The 11777-nt window shown below is 44.2% G+C and overlaps 1 non-coding gene across 1 annotated transcript; it reads left to right on the top strand.

Moving 5' to 3' along the window:
* Window positions 1-11689: 11689 nt before the first annotated feature.
* Window positions 11690-11762, top strand: TRNAT-UGU (transfer RNA threonine (anticodon UGU)). The gene has a single exon. It is a non-coding gene; the product is annotated as a tRNA-Thr (tRNA).
* The last annotated feature ends 15 nt before the right edge of the window (window positions 11763-11777 follow it).

Below are 11777 nucleotides of genomic sequence, written 5' to 3' on the forward strand. Positions count from 1 at the left end.
TATTTAGGGAAGAAAGCGTATTAGACTTCTTTTTGTTCACAGTTTTTTTCTCCTTTCCCTCAACCCAGTGACCCTCTGTGACAAAGATTTATAGAACTAGCAGTCTAAAGGGGGTCACTGCAGAGCAAGCAAGCATAAAATGAAAATGGAAGAGGTAACTGGAGATTAGCTTAAACCCAGATTCATGTCATACAATTATCACTGTAAATTCAGGAGTTCAGAGGAGACTGCAATGTGCTATTACTTCTCACTAAGCACATCAGAGTGATTTAGAACAAGTGACCATCAGTTCAGCTAGAAACAACAACTTAGTCTTGAAATTACCTTGACTTGCTACTTGCTGCTTTAAACATGAGCTGCGACGATCCACCTTCTAGTCTGCAATTCTGAATTCTCATGAGGTAAAACAGCATATCTGAGATTTTCAGCAAGACATTTGTAAAAACATCCCTTTGCTGGGACTGCTAAGGAACATTCACTGGGGAAAGAAAAAGGAGAAATGAACACCAAAGAACTGAAAGTCTCTTTGGATTGATTTATTCTCCAGTTCACATTCTTAGGCACTGAACTATCCACCTTCCATAAAAAATGATGTATTTATTACTATCTATTTTCCAGACATCCCACAATGTATACCAAGAATTCTGCTTATAGACAACTCTCAGCCCAAGGAGACGTCTAAGGGGATGGGTACAAGCAAACCCACACTTCTTTGCCTTTTTTTCTCAGCTTAGCGCACTAAGAACAGCGTGGGTCTGTCTACTCTTGCTTCACAGACCTGTTCAAGGACTCCAAATGTTAAACATGTACGTGCAGCATAAGAATGACTTACGACTGATCATGTGCACTCCACACTAACGCAAAAGTATCTGGTGGACTGGAGATTAAACTAGTGCTTCTGCATTACTGCTGCTTCTTTTTCTGTTCTCCAGAGGACTTTAGAAGTGTGTATATTTATTCTGGGAAGAATCCAAACAAGTTTCATTCACTTGTCCTATAAAACCACAATAGCTGAGTCACTCTTTAAAAGCATTTCTCTTTTTAGTGTTGTTTCCTTCATATAGTACTTATTTATTTACCATAAATAGGAATGTATCAATTTTTATTTACTTGAAGATGTGACTTTTTTTTTTCCCAGAACTGTTTGAAAGAGGGATTTCCCAATTGTAATCTCTTGTACCATATTAATGGGCACTAGTGCCTTCAACCTTGAAGCAATTCTGCTTCAACTGTAGAACTAAGTGAAAAGTTAATTAATATTTTTTACAGGAAAACAACAATCCACCACTGGCCAGATTTATCCCACTGCCAGAATTGCTTCCACCAGAACAGCCAGTTAAGCAAAAGGTAAGTAAAATTTTCAATAAGTTTTTGCCTAGGGTTGCACTGGTGGAAAGGCCACCAGAGCCGGGTCCTCTCTAGGTAAGATACATCTCATCCTTTCTTTTGTGTGATTTTTCTGGAACACTGATACAGAACTTTTCCACCGTGCAGAGGAAATGCTAGCAGGAAAACAAGAATGCCTCATAAACACACCCACAACACAATCCCACAATCCAGTAACGTCTCAACTGGAAGACTAAGAACATTTCATAGATAACTGCTAAATTATTCCCTACTTTGTAATGTAAGAAACGTTTGATAGCCCAGAAAGTATAGAGCCACTGTAAGACCTAACAAATACCAGGCAAAAGGTATTCCATGTAATCTATATTTGAATTGCCCTGCTGATAAGGAATGTGGTCTTAACACACTGGGTTTCATGCTCTGGGTCACAGCGGATGACCCAAGTCTGTTTCACAGCTTGTACTTCAGCGAATGGAGTGACTCCCTGTTCTTTTCCTCATTCTCAATGGGAATGACTGTGGAGATTAAAAAAAAAGAAAAACAACCACTACAACAACAAACGAGGCTTCCTGAAGAGCAGCAAGACATTACACCTCTCAAATGAAGGCATACTAGAAGGCACAGAAAAGGACTATGGACTTGGTACAAGCCAGACATTTCGGCACACTTCTGAATACCATTGAAAGTGACACCACTTAATTATTTTGCTGATCTGAGATGTAAACAAGCTCAGATTCCTATCTATAAACTCTTCATCACCTCCTTTCAATGCCACTGGACGCGTAAGTCCTGTATGTACCAATATAACTTGTAGACTGATTTGATTATCATTTATTTGGCAGAAGTGCCTCTGCATCCTGACCCTGATCACTTCCTACTTCTGACTACACAGAAATACTGACCCAGTCTTTCCATGGGGGTTGAATCAGTTCCACTCCACATTGCAGAAATCGTGGGCTTGATAAATCCACTGCCCTTCAACCAGTCCTGGCTGGAGGTTACAAATGAGTCACTTCTAAATTTACTCACATAATAGGAAAGTAAATTGGGACGAGCATTTCCCAACACACTAAAAGCATTGAGACATCAGTTACCTACATGAATTAAGATGCTTAAGATATCTTCTCTACCCTATGGCAGGTTGAGGCATCCTTCAAGTAAGTTTTGGTCAGGAGAAGAATTAATAGGCATGTATAAGCTTTGAAAGAGATCTGTCACGTATGAAGAGCAGCTGCTCATATTTATGCCCTACAGAGATGCTCGCTTGGAGTTTGATTACAATAGTCTAATGTTCTGATTTGTGAATTACACTCCAGAACAATTTATCCCCTCATGCCGATGCGATCTAACCTCATCAGTCCCGTTTGACACTCTCAGTGGTGCTTTTAAAGCTTTTGGGCACATTTGATGATGAAGTCAGCTTGACAATTCTGCTTGAGGGGATTTGTCAAAGCCATTAGAGCACAGACTGGATGCCAGTGTCTGAAGGATGTAGCATCACCTGCATTAGCCTTCATTAGCTAGCTGGGATCTCAGTGGTGGATATCTCCCCACTATTATATAGTGAGCTAATTTAAAAGAGACAAGCCTCCAACCAAAAGCTTTACACAAAGCTTAATCCAAATCCTCAAGATTCAAAACATTTTCATTCATTCTCTTCCCATTCATTTTCAGCTCTGCATGACGTGTTACATTTGGGAAAGCCAAAGAAAACAGATAGTACTGTGAGGAAGGCTGTACTCTCAGTATTTCCAACCCAATCGAAAGCAGAAAAAATGGCGGAGACACAAACCCAATCACAAATCTGAACTGTGGGTCCAAGCTTACTCAAAAGAAGGGAGGTTCAAAGGTCTGCAGACAGTTTGGTCCTTCAGAAGCAAAGGAGGGACTTGGAAACAGCCAAAACTCACCACTTTGAAAACCTGACAATACTTTGTCAGCAAAAGCATACTCTGAAACAGTAGCACCTGCCTAAAAACTGAAGGAGGTGAGATTTTCCATGCTCAGTGGGCAGGCTTATGGAAACAGCGTCAGAAGAGGAACTGATCACTCAAAAGCTGGCCTTCAAACCTTTCCAAGATGTGGTTCAGGAAAGCTTTACAGCAGCAACTTTGGGAGGAGGGGCTTCTACCAATTACTAGCATAAGGCTGGGAGCAGAATCGCAGCTTCCCAGCATTCATGACCGGTCACTTCTCAGATTCTTTTCTGGTTCATTTCTAACGGAAACCAGACCTGGGGAAAGGATACTCAGCTGGCTTACTACCCTAAAACAAAGCCGTTGTTAGATTTTACGCAGTGAGGCTGCAGCATACCTATGTACTAGTTGCTATTTTTGTTCACCTCAAACTGTAGACATTCGTAACTTGGTCAGAGTGTACATAGGACCCTCAGCAGTTTGGCAGCTGAAGACAACAAAATGAGAGTACATAGAACTGCAGCCGCCTGCGCAACCCATGTTCAAAACCTCGACCAGCAACAGGAACCAAGGGACTGGATTGCAGAGGAGGGCTTCAATACAACACGAAAATTCACAACTGGGAAAGTATACAGAAACCTTCCATCCAACGTTTTTTCATTTCAGTTTGTTCTGTGGCATATGTTGGTCCAGTTCAATAACTAGGAAGATGACTGTATTCTCCTGGGAGAGAAGAGCAGAGCTGTTGAGCAACACATTTCATCCACAGAACAACCGATAGGCCTGTATGTAGACAGGACCATGCAAGTCCACCCAGCTTAACCCTAAAAACAGAGAAGGGAATCTGCAAATTCCCGTTCTCATTTGGTGTCCAGGGGCCACCGACCCTACCTGGGGGCTGAAACACCTGGTCCCAGTCACTCCTCCAGAGAGTGTTTCTGCTTCAGCAGAAATGTCCCGGCCAGCCCATCCCAGGGTGGTGAGCGCAGGTCTCCGAACGCCTGGAGCTCGGAGCACAACTCTCCCCAGGCACATGAGGAAATGGAGGCAGGCTATTCTGAACTAACTGCACAGAAGAATAACACACGGCCACTTTTGTGACTCTAACCCACAAACTGTTGTGTCTAGCAGCAAACATATGGCAAAATCAGAAACAGAGCTGGGAACAAAACCATATTTTCAGTTCATTTACTTTTCCTGAGAGGAAAAAATACAAATCACCTAGCTCCAGATATCATGTCCAGCACTTAAGCAACAGTTGGCTGTTTACAGTTTATGTATTATTTATATCTATCTTAAGAGAGCTCCAGAACAAAGAACAATTTATTCCTTGATTAGCAGAGACTGTCTGCCTTTGGGACTCAGACGTGTTTCACAAGAAAGGGAATGTGAGCACTTGAGGAAGGTGCCCGATAGTTGTGACAGGTCTTCTATTTTGCCTTTCCCAGTAATTGAAACCCAGAGCAGACCCACACATTTGCGTCTTGCTTGGGTAGCAGCATCCTCGGTTGAGCCAAATATTCAAACCCTTGCAAACAGGCCATGGCTGAGACAACAGCCGCCCATCTACAGCAGTGCTGGCCACACTGGGACACATTCCCATTTCCCTACCTCCCACTGAGCTTCAAAAGGAACTTAGTACCTATAGCTTTACCGCTCCTTGGAAGAAACTATCACAAAAAGTTTATTTAAAACAAGGATTCTGAATCTTGTTAAGAAGCTTTGTTCCCTGTGTCTAAAAACAGCAACAAAAAGATGAACCTGTTCATAGTTTTTTTCAGAGGCAGGGAGTTTTGGGCCATCCTGTTGCTACATTTTTATTCCATTACAGCCCACTTCAAGTCTTTTGAGTCTATTTTTATGCTGATAATAATAAGATTTTGCATTTATAGAGCATGCTACAAACAAACGCATCTGCCATCCCTTTGGGAGGCTGGGAGGGAAGTGCTGGACAGCTATGGAAACAGGGCACAGGGTTAAGTAGCAGAGTCCATATCGAAGTAAGGATGGGGACTCTGGATCTCCTGGTTCCTCTGCCTCACACTCATTCCTGAATTGTCTGTTTTACGAAGAATTTTAAAAGCTTGCTTGGAAAATGTGATCAGTACATTTTTAGCTTGGTTTTCCTTGGAAAAGGGTTCACGTAACCACACTGGTTGTCAACCCCACTCCCAAGTAACTTTCAAATCTGCTAACTGGTTTCAGCCAAATTTGAGAGGATTAACAGCCCTGAAGACAGTCCTACATTCCTGCACTTTTTGAAAACCAACAACTGAGCAAAGGCCTTCAGGTTAGTGTCTCCAGAGACAGAGAACACAGCTGCTCTATGCTCTGCTTGGCAGCACAAGCATACATACATGTGTATATACATACACAGACGTAAACATATATATTTAGTGACAGACCAATCAGCGCACGCACAGCTATGGGTCAGCTATCTCCTGCCTTGTGGACTTCCTCAGGGGACATGCAAGGACAAGAAGCTGGGCGATGACAGCACACGGCTTTCAACGCGCTGTCTCTTTTGGGCAGCTGGCATAGCTGACACGCGGACCAGGGCTGAGGGGCACCGTGCAGCCATGCTTTGCCTGCAGGGAGCTCTGGGTAGGTTCAACATGGTTCAGGGGGTGAAAAGCACACCCAGCCAGAGGACAGTGCATGGAGCTTCACTGGTCAGAGCATGGTGAGTCATGTGTTACAGCACTTTCTTCACCCACCTGCTGGAAGACACCAATCGCTCTGGTGGCTCCAGGAGGGGAAGCCCTCATGCTCTCCCAGAGAGACGAAGCACTGGGTGATCTCTCTCTGTCCCTCCCCAGCTGGGCTCCAGGAGTGTCTCTGTCTTTAAGGCAAAGGCCAGGCGTGGTCAAGTCCTTTTCCGCACTTTGAAGAACACTATGTCCTTTGGCTAAGACACAGGCCTCCTAAATGTTTTCGACAAGGAGGAGATCTTTTTGATAGTAACATAAATAGACACAACTTCTTCTTAATCCAGGGCAGGAAAAAAGAAATATTACACAGTCTGAGAAAGAGCTAGAACTGTCATGAAAACATCCTTCACTTGCAGCCAGGTTAGCTTGGAGCAGGTAACATCTTGATTGTTCAAAGATGCTGAGGATCACCAGCTACCTTATCATCACAATCAGAAACACTTTATTATAACAAATAGCTTCAAATCTGATCTGGATTGGAGAAATAACTCTGAAGCAAACAAAATTAGATTAATCCTTTCTTGTTTCAGGAAGAAAATCATAAAGCATTTGAAGACAACATCTCTTCTGCTTGGATCCCCCACATTAAGAAAGGTGCACAAGATGCATGTTAGTTTCAAGAAAAAAAAAAAGTAACTGTATCATCTTCTGCCACAGACAGAATGAGGCAACAGACAACAATGAGGCAGACACAGAACCGTTGCTCTGGAGTATGACTTGAGAATAGTGATGGCTTCTCCACAGAAAAGTACTGATGCTCAAATATGAGTGATGAGCACTGCAGCGCCCATTACGTGAGCTGGCCTACGAGCAAATAGAGATGCATGGAATATGATTGTCTTTACATTTCCCTTGTGTGCTATGTCACCTTTCTGAAGAAAAAAGAGAACTGAATTTTCATGGACACGTCAGTCGCTGACTCCTCTTCAGAGCTGCACAAAATGCTGTTAAAAAGGCAAGAATCTTTTTTGCATGTGATAATGGATGTTTGTCCAAAAGAAGAGTACTGAGACTACCAAAGTAATTTTGAAAGGTCACTGTATCTGTTGCATGTTTGAACTTCTTTCCTATAGAAAGCAGAGTATCAGAGAAGGGAAACGGTGCACACCAGTATCTCATGCTAGGATGGAGTAGGGATGCAAGTGGTGCACAAGCTCAAACCTGGAAATAGCTTTCACAGCACCTTATCCAGCCTCTGTTACACAAGGTAACTGCTAGTGGAAAAATCACAGGAGGTTAATTTTGCTGATTTTTATCTAGGTCTAGCTCGTGTTTTGTATCCAATGTTTCAAGGACAAGTGGATCATTCCTGTGTAATTTGAAGAACAATGTTTTTTAAAAGGACTGATTGGGTCAAAACCACAGAAAAACAGGACATTTCCTCAGGCATATCTCAATCAAACAGGACTTAAAGCTTCACATGCAGAAGAGAAGGCAGACCTCAACCACATGTTGAGATGCTTCAATGCCTAAAATACCCCAAGAATCAGCTCCAAAAGCCACCCAAACTCAGCAGGAAGCGTTCCCCTGATTTTAATAACATTTTACTCAAAAAAAAGCTTGCATTTGTACAAGACAAAGTAATCCATCAGCACTTGCCAATTAAAATTAATACATTAAACTCAGACACCTTTAGGTTACTACAGAGTTTAAGAAACAAAACCAACAGTACTGAACCTGTCAAACAATTAAACCCCCAGAACATCCGATTTCATAAAAAGACTGGAGCTGTGCTGCAAGTCCTTTCTCACAGAGGTTGACAAGGAAAGGCAAGCATGCCAGTTTTGCTGATCTGTACTTCTGCTGAGATAATCCCAGGTGCACTAGGCTGCCCCTGGGACACAGAAAATCAGATGTGAAGAGGAGAAAGGTAGGCAAGCCACAACAACCTGTTAGGAGACACACCACGTCTGCAGAGAAAACTGTCGCTGCTATTTGTTTCACACCGCTGCAGCCCAAAGCTGGTAGCTGGTTTGTGCAACAAAGAACTGAATCCTGCAAAACAGCAGTAAAACTGAATTCAGCAGGGAACTGCATGGCAAGCCAGGCAAAGGAGTTTAGAAAAAGATAATACTATAGCATAAGAGAATTTCTAGGGATAATTCACGAACCAGCTGTCTGAAGAGTCATTCCTTTGGTTCACTTCTCCTGTTAGCATTTGAATGCAAAGTATGGCAGTAAGATCATATGTAATATACCTGAGATTAGCTCACTGCTCTTAACAACAAGATGGATGTAAATTCACAGCAACGCGGTTGACATCTGCGTACTGACACCAGCTTTACACACAGTTAAACACATATTTGTTCAGTGGGGCTGTTAAGGACAGTCAGGGAGCTAATCAGGAACAACTAAGCCATTTTTTAATAACAGCCTTGGTCCAGACCGAGGGCAAAACTACAGCCATTCTTATGCTAGCACTCTATTTTCTAGCTTGATGCCTGTCCTTGGTGTAGAGAAGGTCTAGGATGTATCTTTCAAATCCTGCTCCTTCTTAACAGCTTTCCTCAGGAAGGGGAAACTTTTCTGCATGCTGCTCCCAATAACCTTCAGCATTCCTCCCTACCTTAGGAGCATCTGTCTTACAAAACTCTTCTATATGAAAGAAAAAGCCAAATGTGTTACACCAGCAAGGCAGTTTGCAAAGGGCCTGCCTGCTTGCTTCCATAGGGCCTTTACTAAACAGCTCCTATTAGCCCTCCACTTTTATCAGCATTCATTCACTGAACCAGATAAAGAGAACGCATGCTTGGGAAAGCCCTGATTTAGCAAGGGGGACACACAACACAAGTTTAATCTTACTGCACATCAGCAGAAATTTTACAGAGCATATATAAACGTGGAACTTTACATGTTTGACACATCTTTAAAGATAAATTGTCATACAGATTTTTTTTGAAAACCCATGTGGTAAAAAAATCACTCTTCTCAGCATTTGAAGTCTGTTAAAAATTTTTCCTCATCCTTTCACGCAGTACTTAGGTTCCACCTAGTGGCTTTCAACAGCAATAAACAGAAGACTAGACGGGCATTTTATTGCCTAAATGCTTAACTTTCAAAATCTGTGTGTCTAGTTGCAGAAATATTCATAGAGTCTTCTTTAGACATATAATTTATCTTGCCATTTCCCTAGAAATTCTCTTGGTCCTCTGACAGGAATTTTCCAGCTACAGTTATTCTAGTTTAAACATCTAAAGCAAAAGGGTATTAAATTAAACCAAAGCTTATTCCTGTGCAAACGAGATTGAGAGGATGGGCTGGCTAAGAGCATTAGCAGCTTGCAGACAGGAGATATGTAGTGCTTCAGTGTTAAATAAAGCAGCTGCTGTGTCCCTCCCCAGCCAGGTCTCAGCAGGGTTATCTGCTCACTAGCAGAACTTAGTTGGTACAAACCCGTCACGCCCAGTGAGACGGTCTCACCTAACTGCCGACACTTTCAGCATCGACTCCGTTCACAGTCAACTGAGAAATCAGCACTTCTAGACCACGATTCAGATGACTTGTTTTAGAGGTTCACCTTCAGGTGAGATGAGTTGCATCCTAGAAGTGTCTCATCTCCATTACAAAATGAAGTTAGAGGGCTTACTGATAGCACGGTACCTCCGTCACACATCTTGAATCCCACCCAGGGTGTCTGACTAAGACTGTCTGCTACACAGCATTTGAAGTGTAGCCCACCTTGCAGTGAGTTCTAAGCAGGCAGCAAAAGGAATCTGGAAGCAGGGCAACCATGGCAGTTACAGACTTCGCACTTAAGTTAAAAAACAATAGTGACAGGTAACCATACTATCACAGAAAACTTCATTTCAACACTGTTCTGTTCTCAGAATGTGTCTCACCCGGCTGCTCAGCTCTGTTAGACTGATGAAGGTAGGTTTGTCTCATAGCAGTAAGAGAGTAAGACAGTTCTGCTCCTACCTACTTTAAGGTTATAAAACAAGCTATGCTTATGTTTCAGTTCCCTAAGGCATTAACAGAACACTCGCCACAGCTATTTTAGTCCTCTTTAGAAGAGTTTTACCAACTCTAAAGAGTCACTATCTTCAAAGGGAAGGGAAAAAAAAGCAACTATCAAAGAAATGTGAAACTTCACGAATTTATCAGCTGCCACATTAGAGGTCAAAAGTAATTTTAGTGTCTTACATAAACAACAAGACAGAGTTCACCAGAACTGGTCTAGTTTGTCCACAGAGATCATATCCATTTAAAGGGAAGGTGAAATAAAAAAAAAAAAAAGGGAAGTTGACCTAGTTCATGATTTGTGGAGTGTGGGATGGATGAAAGGTCTTTAACTCCTTAATGCAGCTTTTTCTGTCTATTCTCATTTCAAGGAGCTTTACTTTCGGTTACACGCAGTTTGAGGCTTGCACCCAGCAAATCATGGCTGCTTTTCTAGAATGTGACTCCAGTGTGCAGCAGAACTGCTCAGATTTATTACTCCATAGTGGTATCTCTCAATTCCCTCTCCACAGCTCACCCTTTCACCTTCACCTAAACTTCCACGGAGGACTGGCTCTTTTATGCAAAGAAAAGGAGAAAATCTTCAATAGGTTCAAACTTCCTTGCTCTGTAAAATGAAAAGAGAAACTAAGGCTACACGATGCCTACCTTGCTGTTGGGTTCATGTCCTATTCAACCTAGACCTGTGGTTTATTTGCAAGATAATTAAATCTGTTTTTCTGTAACAGTTATTTCACAAAACCTGAGAAGATTTACAATCCCAAGTTGATTATAGTCTATCCATTTAAACTTTTTTTTTTTCACTTTGCACAAAACCATATGTTGTACTGCCTTACCTCCCAAAATCTTGAATCGGCTCCCACCACAGGGAGCAACTGCTCCTTCCTTCACAGCATGAAGGACACTGCTAGATGGCCTGGGGGCCAGAGAACATGGTAGCGATCCTTGAAGCAATCCTCTCGTAGGCCTCAATTTGCCACTGAAATACTTTTCACTGCAATAGCAGTTTTACTCTAAATTTGCAGCAGGTGCACCTGCCCGTTGATAAGAGGGGGGAAGGCCCCCTCCACTACCCTCAGGCAATGCTGTACAGGTGAGCGTGCGGTGCCAAGGGAGCTGGGATCTGGATCACACACACTTCTGCCATAGGTAGCTCTTCGTGGTGGAGGAAACGGGTGCAGGGGAAAGTGCAGGAGAAATTGCAGGGGAAATGTCAGGCGCCTGGCTCCGAGCCGGGGAGCGTTGCAGGCGAAGCGCCCCCAGACAGACCCGAGGGGCAGGGGGCCCAGCGGGGCCTGCCGCCCCTGGCCTACACGGCCCTCCGCTGCTTGGTGGTGAGGAAACCCGGGTGGAGCTTCCACGGCTTCGCCTCTGCTTACGCTAACGCGGGCAAACGCCCAGGCAGAGGGCAGGACACGGGGCGGGCAGCCGGTGCTCGCCCGAGTGGTGCCGTCAGCTGAGGGTTTTTTCACCGCCGAGGCCTGAGGTGCAGCCCCAGGCCTAGTGCGCGGCAGGCAAACCCGCGGCTGCCGCGCAGCGCCCGCCCGCGCCTGCCGGGGGCCAGCCGCCGCCGGGAAGACGCCTTGCCCGCCGCGTCGCGCTCATACAGCAAGAGCGGTGCTGAACCCTGCGGCCGGAGGCGGCGGCCGCCGCCCTCCCCGGTCCCCCGGGAGCCGGCCGGCAGCGCGGGCGCCGCGCAGGGAGGCGGCCCGGGGAGAGGGACAGGAGCCGTCGGCAGGAATGGCACTCATAGGTGGCTCCATAGCTCAGTGGTTAGAGCACTGGTCTTGTAAACCAGGGGTCGCGAGTTCGATCCTCGCTGGGGCCTCCTCAGCTTTTTCCC

Source organism: Aptenodytes patagonicus, chromosome 3 (genome assembly GCF_965638725.1).
Source record: "Aptenodytes patagonicus chromosome 3, bAptPat1.pri.cur, whole genome shotgun sequence".
Taxonomy (NCBI): Eukaryota; Metazoa; Chordata; class Aves; order Sphenisciformes; family Spheniscidae; genus Aptenodytes; species Aptenodytes patagonicus.